General features: G+C 44.6%; 1 protein-coding gene across 14 annotated transcripts in view; it reads right to left on the bottom strand.

Moving 5' to 3' along the window:
- The window catches only part of NRCAM (neuronal cell adhesion molecule), a 967,670-nt gene that overhangs the window by 529,915 nt on the left and 423,936 nt on the right, over positions 1–13,819 (bottom strand). For 13 of the 14 annotated variants that reach the window (XM_086919453.1, XM_086919434.1, XM_086919444.1 and 10 more), the window contains exon 4: positions 11,039–11,135. The exons of the other annotated variant lie outside the window; for it this stretch is intronic. The gene's annotated coding sequence lies outside the window, so the exon portion shown is untranslated. The remainder of the gene's footprint in view (positions 1–11,038; positions 11,136–13,819) is intronic. 14 annotated transcript variants of the gene reach the window in all.

Genomic DNA, 13,819 nt, shown 5'->3' with positions numbered 1-13,819 from the left:
ATTACGACGATTCAGAAGTCTTTTCCTGTCTCGGACCCCACAGTGTCAGCACATAGATCAATTTCTCCTCCCTCTGTGAGCGAAGACATCGGGCCCATACTCTCGGTCTTCCCTCCAATGTCCTGTGCCACCTCCCATGATCTCTTGTCCCGGCTTCAGTCAGGCTCACCTTTGGATCCTTGCCCGGCAAAATGTTTGGGTAGAGTAGTTTCAGCTGTTAATACCTTGATAAACCCTCTGCTGAATCTCTCCCTGACCACGGGAGTGGTTCCTCCGGCATGGAAACACACGATGATTCTGCCGCTAATCAAAAAGCCTACTTTAGATCCCCTGGTGCATGCTAATTACAGGCCGATCTCCCTACTCCCTGCTCTAGCGAAGGTTGTTGAAAAACATGTGCAACGCTCGATCACCAACTTCATTGAGAGCCACAACATCCTCCATGACACATAATCTGGTTTCCGTGCTAATTATAGCACGGAGACAGCCCTTCTGGAGGTCACCGAAGCTATCAGGGAAACTCTCGATCTAGGAGGAAAGGCTATTTTAGTCATGCTGGATCTGTCGGCGGCCTTCAACACCGTCCCACATGACGGTCTCCTTTTAAGACTCCGGGAGATAGGGTTTCGTGGGACGGTGTTGGATTGGTTTAAATCCTTTCTTTCGGACCGTCGACAGGTGATCTGGGCACCACCGTTCTCTGCTGAAATGCTGCCGCTAGAGGTGGGGGTTCCTCAAGGGTCCATTCTGAGCCCCACCCTTTTTAATATCTACATGGCCCCTCTGGCGGTGATAGCGGAGGCTTTTGGTGCCCTGATCATATCCTACGCTGATGACACCCAGCTCCTGTTCACTTGCAGGAAGGGTGAGGCTTTTGATGGCGCCAGAATCAAAGACTGCCTCAGCTCGGTCTTTGCTTGGTTTCAACGACACAGCCTAAAATGCAACTCAGACAAGTCTGAGTTGCTTTTCTTTGGATGTGCTCCTGATCCGTGCTGGAAATCGTGGTGGCCCCAGGACATGTTTCCTCCGGAGAAAGTGTTGACGCAAGCCAAGAATCTTGGTGTGATATGTGATGACGACCTCTCTTTTAAATCCCAGATCATTGGGTTATCGGGGAAATGCTTTGGCATCTTGAAGATGCTTAGAAAATTTCTCCCGCTGCTATCCCTACAATATAAAAAAATTATTGTTCAGGCGTTGATCGGATCGAGACTCGACTACGCCAATGCCTTGTATCTGGGATTGCCGAAATACTTGCTTGCCAGACTACAAATAGTGCAGAACTCGGCGGCAAGAGCCATTTTCGGCCTTCCGCGTAGAGCTAGAGCCTCTGATTTGCTCCATAAGTTGCACTGGCTGCCCATCTCGAAAAGAATTGTCTTTAAGATTCTTACTCTGGCGTTCAAGGCCCTTCATTCTGTGGGCCCTAATTATATCAGGAAGCAAATGGCTTTCTATGTGCCCAGGAGGACGCTGCGGTCGGCCACGATCGCTGTCCCGCCTATCAGACGTGCCCAGATGGGAGGACGGTCCTTCCGCTATCTGGCAGCCCGCCACTGGAATGAGCTCCCTGTCTCCCTCCGGAAAGCCAACAGTCTCCTCTCCTTTAGAAGGGAGTTGAAGACCTGGCTCTTTACTGCTTTACCTCTCGGACCACTGTAAGCTGCTGTCTGGTGTTTTTTCGGATTCAGGTCTCTTTGCCAAAGCGCCGGGACACCCTATGGGGTAGCCGTGCGCTATAGAAGAGATCGCACATAACATAACATATTTCAGCATGCTACTCCAATGGAGAATATGCAGTATTAGGATCCCAATATAATAGGCTTCTTGGCAGCTCACTTATCTCATTAGAACTTGCTTCTCTAAATGACCATAGAGATCAACAGAATGTGCATATAAAATGTCATGTGCTTTCATGAATTTGATTGAAAAGAAAGTAAAAACCTCTATCTTTATTGAACAGTTCTTGGACTGGCACACAATCTGACCAGTCTACTAATGTGTGAATGATTGTTATCAATGTGCAATTCTAGTAATTAGTTCTTAGGGGTAAAGTCTCCTCACTTTCAAACAAATGTGCCAGACAAATGTTATTCTATAAGTTTATAACCCCTTAACTGCTGCCGACGGCCAACGGTCGTCACAAGCACTACCTCCCCAGTGCTGCGCACGACCGTTGGCCGTCGGGACAGCATTCGTTCTTCGAACGTTCAGCACTGGGCGCTGAACGTTCGAAGCTCTGATGAGGCTAACAACAAAAATAATAATAATAATAATAATAATAATAATAATACACTTATAAAGCACCTGGGTACACCAGTAGGTGTGTCCCCGCTCTGAGACTAACTTGTCGAAAGAGGAGAAAGAAATAAGGACGTATAGCTGGAAAAGCCAGGTTTTCAGTTTTTATTGGAAGATAGTCTCCGATGGTTCAGAATGTCGAATTAACCGAAACACTTACAAATCAATTTGCAATCTGCATGTTCACAATCATATGCTGTTTTGATCAATATTCCATATAAATGCACTGGTGTGAAAGTGCTCAAAGACTGTTGAACCAACATTCATCACATTTGGAAGGTGGTAGGAGCTCACTCCAAAACATAAACACTTTGAAAAATGGCAAAGAGTGATGCACCCATATACCCAGCAAATAATATACATATCTCCAATCCTCCACCTCTGGCTACGTACATTAACAACTGAATCAGGTACAATAAGAAAAAAGTTTTCTTCATAGTTAAAACATTATATTTACACATACCAGAGAAAACTGGAGTAATCTTATTGGCTAATGCGGCACAAAAATTGCTTTAGAGTCCTACATTTAGAAAGTCTATTGATTTGTACTGACAGTTTGCAGCTGAGGCTCATGAATGTTAGGATGGTCCTGCAAAAGTGCTTTCAACACTGATTTTCAGTTTTTGATTGGACCACCTAAGGTGGGCTACATAACCTTGAAGTAGTCGTCTGCAGCTGTTGGTCTTGCTCTTTGAGCCATTTATGCTTGCTGGCCAGGTTTGGTGGTGTCAACATGGAAAATGCACATAGAAATCACCTGATGCCACTGTCCAGATCCGGAAAGTTAGATTGGCAAAAACACATGAAGAACAAAGTGTCTGCTTTAGAAGTTTGACAAATACAAAATGCATTTGTGGCTTTGGTCTTTGTGCATGGCTGAGTAGACTGGAATGTGTTGGTTTAGTTTGGCAAATATGAATGGAACACACTAGTGACTGTGGACTGGCAAATACAGTGGCTTACAGAAGCAGTGAGTTGTATGCCTGGCATTTGTCGTCCGGAGCCACCTGCAAGTGCCATCTGTAGCTGGCTGACCAGGTTTGTAAATGTAGATGCTGAAGTCTGTCCCTCCATTTAATGTCTAGCTGACTGGATCGGTATATTGGCAGCGGAGACTTGATTTTCTAGTCTATGTTTACTTAGTTGGTAAATGGCATATGTGACACAGGCATAAACATATTTGAGTGTACACACATCACAGCTGCTTTCACTTTCAGTTCCAATCAACGTTGTGAAACATGCAGACGTAGTCTGAGCGTAAGAGGGCAAAAATAGCCCCTGCCATAAAACATTATACTCAAATAAAGTGCTAGAAACACTCAAGGGTTGATGTACTTAAAAACAAGCAGAGGTTTTTTTGCCTGTGCATTGTTCTAATTTTGCAAATTTAAGTTGAACATTTAGATTTTTACCAAAGCTCCTTTACAGATGTTTCCTTTAAACAATTTACAAGCAGTATCCATGTTTCCAGAGAAATCCCTTCCTATGCTTTTGTGCAGATATTGGCAAAGACAATAGCATGTACTTCAGTCCCTTGACGAGTAATGTAAAGGCACATTTTCCAGACATGCGACAAACAGACCAAGAAGCTTTTAGACTGGACCGGGAGCTACGGCATTTAATTGACATCTAGAAAGAAATTACCCAATCTGCTCCTAAACACCTTTTTAACCATGTTTTCATGTCGCTGAGCTGTGTTCTGACAAGGCATGCCAAGGGACAAGAGCACACTGCACAATGTAGCAAATCGGTCTTTTCTGCTTGGTCACTGGAGACTTTCCATCTTTTCTGGACCCTATTTTTTCTTGCTTCAGGACACTGTGCACTTTACCATTGCTAAACAGTAGTAAAATGTTTGTGTCCTCTCTAAAACATGTACTGAACATTGGAACTCCCAATTTGGCATATTTAACTTCTCTGTAAGTTTACTGTGACTGGTGACTAAAGTGCACCTAAGATGTGCAAAGTATGGATGGAATGCTGAACAAACCAAACATTCACCCCCAGCCAAGAGATCTGGGATAAATCCATTGTTCTTTTGCTCACCATGCCACCCCAGTTTGGACCCAGCCATATGAAAACCAATCTTGGCCCTGGTCCTCGTGGGAACAGTCCAGCCTGAACTGGACCAGAAACAAGCATCCTGGGGCCAGTTTTGGGATAATACCCCTAAACATCCCGGCTAGCTTGAACCCAGTGGCACAGCGAGCAAAGGACCCATGTTTGGGCATACCAATCCCGCTTACTGCGAAAAACGCTGCACAAACAAACTATGGACAGAATGCTTACCAAATCACGGAACCCTGCCCCATGGCAGGCATGGTTCCGTCCTTCGCACTCAACCGAGTCCGTGGTTCTTTCGGTTCTGGACACCCTGAGAGAGGGTATGGACAACAATCATCCCCAGGCCCTCGTTCTCCTCGATCTCTCCGCCGCCTTTGACACGGTCGATCACTCCATCTTATTGTCCCGTGTCAAGGCGGTGGGTATCGGAGGCGTCGCCCTGGTCTGGCTGTCCTCCTTTCTGAGCGGCCGCTCCCAAGCTGTGCACCTGGGAGATTTTGCAGCAGACTTCCAGGCGGTCAAATGCGGGGTCCCCCAGGGCTCCTCTTTGTCCCCATTATTATTTAACCTGTACATCGCCCCCCTCATCTTTGCTCTCCAACAGCTGGAGGTCTCTGTCTTTAATTACGCGGATGACCTCCAGCTGATCTTCTCCATATCTTCCTCCCCTCAGTCTATTTCCAATTTTCAATCTACTATGACTTTTATCCGGGACCGGATGAACCACAACCACCTGAAGCTCAACCCCGATAAAACGGAGTTGGTGCTGACAGGTGGTTGCTCCAGTCCCTGGACCCCCTCCTTCTGGCCTCCTTCATTGGGTTCTCCACCCACCCCCTCTTCCTCTGTAAAAACCCTTGGATTTAAACTAGATAACCAACTCTCACTTCACTCCCAGGTCAGTTCGGTGGTGTCCTCATCTTTCCACTCCCTTCGCACCATCCGCAAAGTCTCCCGGTTTTTCTCCTATCCAGCTCTCAAACTTATAGTTCTCGCCATGGTGATCTCCCGCCTGGACTACGGCAATGCCCTTTATTGTGGCATGCCCGCGTACAGTTTGCGACGCCTTCAATTAGTACAAAACCAGGCGGCCCGACTGGTTTTTAACCTACCCAAGTCCCACCATGTCACTCCTCTTCTCAAGACTCTACACTGGCTCCCCATCCGTGAACGTGCCCAGTTAAAACTAGGATGTATCATCTTCAACGCTCGGGCTGGATCAGCCCCTGCATTTATCACTTCTGAAATTCATCCCTATGCCCCCCTCTGGGAGCTGCGTTCCTCTACCCAACAACTGCTCCTTGTCCCCAGTTTCAAACGAAAAAAGTGGGGTGGATCCAAATTTTCTACACTCGCCCCCACTTTTTGGAACTCCCTCCCGGCTCACCTGAGATCCTGCCCTCAATACTCACTTTTTCGCAAGGCTTTAAAGACTTTTCTTTTTACTCAGGCTTTTCCCTCCTAATCCCCCCCTTCCTTTCCTCCCGTCCCTGAAGCCTCAGGGGTTCAGTTCAATCAGCGCCATGAAACCGCTCAGTGTACGTGCGCTTAATAAATATTTTAAACTCAAACTCAAACTCAAACAATAACCCCCACTCAAGAGATCTTGGTTAAATCCATTGTTCTTTTGCTCAGTTTGTCACCCTAGTTTGGACACAGGCATATGCTCAGTTTTGGCCCTGCTCCTCATGGGAACAGTTCGGCCCTGCTCCTCATGGGAACAGTTCAGCCCATGCTGCCAAGCCGGGTCCTCCCTGGATTGGAAACAAGCATCCTGTGACCGGCTTTGGGGTATCACACCTCATCAGCCAGGCTAGCTTGAATCCAGTGGCCCAGCAAGCACCTCTGGCATGGAAAGATATATATATATAGCAGTGCATATTTACACAAGCCACATATGTGACAAAAATATATTTCTGTCAGTTTCACCACTGTGCCCTGGCTAGGCTGCAGTTAAAATGCATCTTAGTAAATGCATGGCAGAGACAAATATTGATAATGAAATAGGTCTGGTTTAAAAGCAATCCTGCATTATAAATGAAGCATTACAAGTAAATAGCTAGGGAATAGATATGTATTTGTTTGGAAGCAAATAACTACAGACTTATATTGGAGTAGGTTAAGAGGTATGGGGACTGTTGTACTATAAAGCCAGACCTAAAATCTGTGTAGGTTAATAACTGTCCTCCTCCCATCAGTGCTGCTGACAGAGAGAACAACATAAAGTATCTAGTTATCTAAGACATTTTAATAGCATTAAAATGTCCTGTGTATGTTTCTGAAAGTTCAAACTCAGGCATCTGGATAAATAAACAAAATGATCACGGCTGTGTGAAGGGCAAGTACTTTTCAGTGGAAGCACGCAACTTCTTCCCAATCAAAGGATATAGTTCTGGCTCCCAAAATGTGGGCAGAGGCAAAGCCCCTCTCAAGCCCCTCTCCTGATGATTCTCACAGAATTGTCTGACGTCAGCTGTGATGTCACACCAGACCATTAAAAATCGAATGTGCTATGTAGTTTTAAAAATCTGACTTAATGATGATTTGATAACTTAAGCACACCTGTACATTTGTAAAAATCTAGTGCCTTCTGCCTGAGTTGGTACTGGCTTAAACTAATGCTGCCACTCATCACACCTCCACACCAGGAATATACATCCTTGGCTGAGCAAGGTAACGGCCATGGCTCAGTAAAAATGACCTGCCTCTGAGCCCATGATGGCCCAAAGGGTGTTAGCTGCTGACCACTTAGCAGGGATTAGCTATTTGAGAGTGGACAGGACCAGCGGTCAAAGAAAAGGCCAGATTTAGCACCACTTCTTTAGGCTGGAAGATGCCAAGGAGGGCTTCTTCTATTAATTCCCAGCACTCTCCTACACAGCCAGCGCCTAGTCACTGAAGGAGAGAAACCAGTTCTGCCACCTATCACACCACTATGGCTGGAATACACATAAGTGGTCGAGAGAGTTAAAAACCCTGGTTTAGGGAACACTGACCTTCCTTTAAGCACAGAAAAGGCCAAAGGGTGTTAACTCCTGACCACTTAGCATGGATTAGAGAGGAACAGTTGGCAGAAAAAAATGCAGCCTTAGCACCACTTCTTTTAACTTGGAGAAGCCAGTGAGGGATTTTCCTTTTCATCCCAGTTCATGAAGGAAAGCCAGTTTTAACCTTGCCAAGCACACAAGTGGCCAGGAAGCTGAAGACAGGCCCGTCTGGTGGCAGCCGGGTCCGGACATGCAGAAACAGGGGACTATGGGTCAGGTAAAAAAGGGTATGCAGCAACAAGAAGAAGGGGAACTGTGAGAAAAGTGTAGGATTGGGTAGTAGTTTTATCCCAAGCACGGGCTAGGGCGCAGAATACATGTCATCTAGCAGCTCAACCACCACCTCCTTAGAACATTCCTTGATCTGGGAAGACTCCATATGATGAAGAAGGCCCTGCTGGAAGAAGAATCCTCACCTCTGACTTCTTCTTAAAGAATAGGACGCACACAAGGAGACCTGAATCCTACTGGCACCTAGGGACTGAAACTGCTCTACAAAGGGCAAGTGGTTGCTCTCTAATTTTACTGCTTCAGGGACACAAAAAGCATGACTCCAGACTACAATCGGTTCCAGCTGATTAAAGCAGACTAGACCCTGGCGGAGATCTGGCTCAGGAGCCAATGGCTGCACAACTGACCACAAGAAAGTTTCCCAGCAGTTGGAAGTTAGGTTTGATGGTAAACCATCGGATAGGGACGACCTGCTTGGTGTATCTGACCTCTGCTCCATCGTGTTCAGCCTACAATTGTGCCTAGGGTTTGAGCCATCATCAACTGCTGTTTTTGCTTTAGTGCTTGACTTTTTCTAGTTGAAAACTGCAATAATTCATATCTCCTGTTCACTTAACCTATTTTGATGATCTTGGTGACTATTTGCTCATTACATTTTATTCTATTTTTCTAACTTGATTTGCAAATGTTACTGTGTTGTGTTCTTTACATTTAAATCGTTGGTACTTCTCTGGGGATTGCCTGCTGCTTGTGCCATAGTTACTAGGTGTAAGCAAAGATTCTCTCAGAATTTTGTTTTAACCTACAAATGAGGAGCTTATTGAATTGGTAATTAATAACCCCATTTCAGACACACATACAAGTGTAGACTGTAGAAAATATTGCTAGCAGATGAAATCTCCATATCCACAGTAAATGTTGTTGCTAACTCTGCACCAAAAAAGCTTAAGCATTGAAAGGACACCCAAGCACAACATAGAGTCCTTCTTCATAATATGCTCATGAGACTAATTGCTTGGTTGTTAATAAGGGGCGAGGGAATATATTGGGTAGTCACACACATTTAGCTGCATAGCTTAAACTGTTATATGTTGTCACATATTATGAATTACCATCTATGATTGTTAATACTAACGCAACAGATTAAACATAGAATTATTGTAAGAATGAACACAATTATTACAATGCTCAACACCTGCACTGGAATCCCATCAAAAAATGCACAGGTGTATGTTAGTATTGTTCAATAACATAATTACAATGGTTGCTACTGAACCTGCTGTTGCTCATTATACTAACACAGAATTTATTTATTTTTTTAAAGAAGGGGGGGGTAGCTCTTTACTACACCTAAGTGGACTATATTGTTGTTCTGTGACTGAAAATGGATGAGGCCAGTGAAGAAGAAGACGATGGGTGGAGGCTGCAAGTAAATAATGCAGGAAATTTCACAACCCACCTATGCTAATACAGAAAATTAAAGTGGCAATCTGTATCAAATAAAAAGGGAATCTAGCCTGGGGCCTACTATTACTATTATTATTATTATTCAGGGCTATGCATATCCAGACATTCAGTATTCAGGGCATGCTTACAACACTGTGACCAGTTTCAATTTCATGGATATCAACCACAACAAGAATACATCTAGAGTACACATTCAGGTTTAAACTATAGGTGGTATAACTAAAACTTAATTTGAAACTGCAATTACAAAAAAACCATTCATTATAACATGTAAAACGGGAAAGGGGAATTTAGCAATCATCATTTGAAGGAGGATGTTTGTATATATGCAGGTATTTTATGTGTATATTATTTCTCAATGCAAGTCTGGCAAGACAGCAAAAGCAGTCTCTATGGCAGACGTAAAACGGCAGCTGAAGGCACAGTTAGGAGGTGACTACAGAAACAATAGAGGAAAAAGGTGAAGGTAATAATAATAATAATAATAATAATAGCAATAATAATAAAGAGTTTTATTAAGTGCATAGCTACTCCACCAGGATTGTCCCAGCGCTAGAGGATCAGGTTCCTAGCAAGAGCACAAAGAGACAAAGCAACCAGTAAAATGATTTAACAAGCTTTGGCATAACCAATAGGTCTCGCCTTTGGGACCTTATAGGTGTTTAGCGAAGCAGCACATTATCACCCACCGGTCAGATTTCTGTAATGGAACTAGTACGTATGTAAAGTGCTTTGATACTTTCATTCGGGCTACATGTGCTTAGTGTACTGACGTAAGGGCAGTGGCATGGTGTGGAATTTCGTGGTGAGTTGTGATATGATGTGTGTTGTGGGATGTATGTGTGTAGTGTGTTATGCTGGTGTGTATGTTGGTGGTATATGTAAGTTTACATCCCCTAAAAAAACAATTGTAATGATATTAATTATGTGTGCAGTGTGATGCAGTTAGTGTCTTTTGTAAATTTTTTCAAAAATAATTACATTGTTTTGTTAGTTGTGGGTTATTTTTCTATCTTTACTGCTCAATAAAATATGAACCTATGGATGGGCTGGAACATTGTTTATTGTATTTTCACCAAAAACAAAGTGAATGCTCCTTGTTGTACTTACTGTACTGGACTGGACTGTAATATTTCACAATTTCAGAGCCACAGTAACCACAAGCATTTTCTCAAGAGCTTCAACTCATGCCTGTGATAAAACTGTGCACACAAGAGAAACCACTTGAGCGCATAGCTGGCAAACAGTTCTGTGTCTCTGGGTAGTAGTTCCTGCTTGATACACTGTGGCCAATGGACAAAAGCAACAGACAACTCTAATACAGGAAAGAACATCAGTTTTAAATGCGGTGATATGTTACAATGCCCAGCACCATTCCTGCACAGTTGAACTGCCAATCAAAATGTCTCTGCCAGAAAAGTAAAACACACACCAGTATTGATGTTAATAAATGCCAGGGGGCTGCCGATACATGCCACTGCACACCCACAATATGATCTGGTACCAGAATATTAAAGTTCAAATGTCGTCTGACGGAATCTATTTACACAAACGCCCACTAGAGTCAACAACATGAAGTCTATACTGAATGGAGCGATATTCTAGCAAACTATTTAGGCTAGGTTATAGATTTTCTGACATACAACCTAAAATCTTTGTGTGTTGCTCACATATTCCATGGTGCTCACTGTTCTATTCTATCACTTTGTCATGGGGAAATATTCCAGAGTTGTGCTAATGATGGGACATTCAATGTGTCTCTGGGTCAAAGAGCAAATATACAATGTGTACTCTTGGTGAGCGGTGCGATCACTAATGCTGAAGCAGTCCATGGTGCCAGGAGTTTGCACATTGGAGGCAGAGGAGCCGAGGGGGTGGGGGGCGTACATTTACATCTTACATGCCAGAAGCTGTTAGTTGTTTACCTTGCACAATGATGTCCCAGAAGTCACTCAGGGTCCTCTCCTCCACCCTGTCTTTCAGTACGAGCAGGAAGAAGTTGAATGGCTCAGCCTTGGAGAGCTGAAAGGAGAGGAGCAGGACATGGTTATCACAGCGTGTACCTCCTTCCCAGCGGAGGTCGTGCGTGGCCTTTGGTGTCAGAAGGATGCAGCTACTCAAAGCACCGAGCGAGGACAGAGAGAACACACACTCAAGGGAAGATGCGGCGTGTCAAAGGCTTCTTTGTGAACGTCAGCCGCTGTGAACTCTCACGGTGAAAGAAGGCCCCCTCCGAGGCTCACAGAGAGCAGGCAAATGCACACAGCTCTTTTCAAGCACTTGTGCTTGTGCTGGCATCCACCTTGTGTGAGCGAGCAGCGGCGGGCGGGCCATCTGTTTTCAATTAGCAGGCCTGGCCGCGCCGCTGTTTGCTCCTGCATGGTGGATGCCAGCACAAGTCCTTGAAAAGAGATGACCAATTTCTAAAGGCCATCTCCTTGAGCAGCGCATGCACGCTGCCTAGGTGAGACCTAAAAAGACAGGGTTTTACAGGAGAGGAATTTCTAGGCACATAAAAGAGGTAGCTACAGAGACAGTAAAGAGACTGATCAATGTATTTTCGAGACACAACTGCAGCCAGAAATGAGACTATAGAAACAGATATTTAACTCACAGTGGAAAAGGTGCAGCAAGCACAATATAGAGCTGTGTAAATGCAAAATAGCTATGAGGATATAGGCACAGATGAGATGTCACTAGAGGCATTGTGGAGGGCTTGCAGAGATAACCACGAAGAAAAACCTTCTATAGACACTAGCAAAAATGCTGTTGGCATTGTATGTCCAAACAATAGATAGACAAATAGAAAACAGATGCGGTGGTTACACAAGACAAACCCGTAGTACACACACTTCTTTATGTTGGCCAAAATGTCTACGTGAGAAAGATTTGAAAATAAGTCAAATGAGATGTTTAAAGCGACCTGACAATATACACCTCTCTATTAACTCTAATACTAGTGAAATACATGTGTCAGGGGTTGCTTTTATTCACTCCAGGTTGTCTTGAATGGTATTTTACTAATCCAAAGCTGTGCCTGGAGTGGGAAAAGGCTTTAATCATTTTTCAGCTCTGTGTTGCTGGCACTAACAGAATTCTATGCTTAAAGACCTTGTTGTAAAAATGACAAAAGGCTTTACCAGTTTCTAGCTCAGTGTGGATGGAACTGTGCTCATTCTATGCTAAATAACATTGCTAGAAAAACAGGCATTGATGTGAGCAGATTCTGAGTGTTAGTGGTATTATAGGGTGCTGCATATAAAGGAGCTGCTCTCCATCTAAACTTGGAAACTACCGAGATCTCACCTTGCTTTTTTGCATATTTCTTCCGGCATTTGACACCTGACAGGTTAATTGTTAGAAATGGGGCCTATAGTTGACAGTGGTATGCAACCTGTCCAAGTAGGGACCCACACTGTAGTCAGGGTTTGTGGAGTACCCACTAAGTTTACCTGTGCTCACTTTTTGGTAGCTTGGCTCAGAGCAGTCAGACTAAACTAAAGAGACAATCTGTAAATTATTTGTACACACACACATATGCACACGCCCGTGCACGTGCACACACACACACACAGTGAAAACACCACAAAAGTACTCCACACCCCTTTAGAAAAATGGCCAATATTTATCTGAGTAAAACACGACCAAAATGACAAAAAACAACCATACCCAAGTCAAGATATTAATTTTTCAATATTAAATACAATTATAATGCTTACGAACACATCCGGTTGGTGCTATCATGACATGCTTGACTGAGTCGAATCCACAAGCCCGGGCCAATCACGATGGAGCCAGGGCTGGCTATGGAGTCATAAAGACTCTGGCTACAGTACATTGAAAACATTGACAAACAAAGACATTGCAAGGTGATGGGGAGATAAGACATCGCTGAGGCGGATGCAGCACCAGTTCTTCACTGCTATGGAGGTTGTTGCCCCTGAAGATGGTGCGTTGCACAACAGAGGTGAGGCATCACTGAAGCAAGTGAGGCATCGGTTCCTGGAGGCGGTGCAGAATAGCCGAGCCACTGACACTCAGGGATTTTGTAGGGTGCAGGGGAAGTGATTGAGTGTTGGCGGCGAGGCATCAGTTCCGCTGGCAATTCAGGGTCACTGAAATGTCGAGGGTCAAGCAACAAGGCGTCAACTTTGCAGTGTTGACGGCCCACCATGGGCCACCATTGCTTCACGGAGTCAGAGGCAGGCGTCACAGACTTTGGTGATGCAGTGCTCGAGACTCACACTTTGGCAGCTGTTCGGAGGTGCTGCAGCGGCATTGGGGCCTGCATTGCAATTCACAGTCATTGAATTGAGAGGAGACCATTGCTCCAGTGCAGGCAGCGGCACAGTGTTGAAGAGCAGTGCCAGCTCTGAAGTCACACTCAAAGTCAAGGTGCTGGTTTCTTCTCTTTAAGCACAGCAAACTCACTTCCTAGGGCCCAGGAAATGGATTTGGCACCACTTGGCAGGGTAGGGCTCTCAGCAGAGCAGCCCAAGTGCTGCAGATTAAGTCATTATGGTCCTGAGACTTCCAACAGGAAGAAAGCTCAACTCAAGCCTTTGTAGAAACTTTGGAAGCAGGATGCAGAGAGCAAAGTCCAGTCCTCTCACCCCCAGGCAAGAAGCATCAGACAGCAGGTCAACACAGGAAAGCAAAGTAGCAGTCCTTCCTGGCAGTACAACAGCTCTTCTTCCTGACAGAAT

The sequence above is a fragment of the Lissotriton vulgaris genome, chromosome 1_1 (assembly GCF_964263255.1).
Source record: "Lissotriton vulgaris chromosome 1_1, aLisVul1.2, whole genome shotgun sequence".
In the NCBI taxonomy this organism is placed as follows: Eukaryota; Metazoa; Chordata; class Amphibia; order Caudata; family Salamandridae; genus Lissotriton; species Lissotriton vulgaris.
Note: the sequence above shows the minus strand (reverse complement) of the source record. Positions and strands in the feature narration are given on the sequence as shown.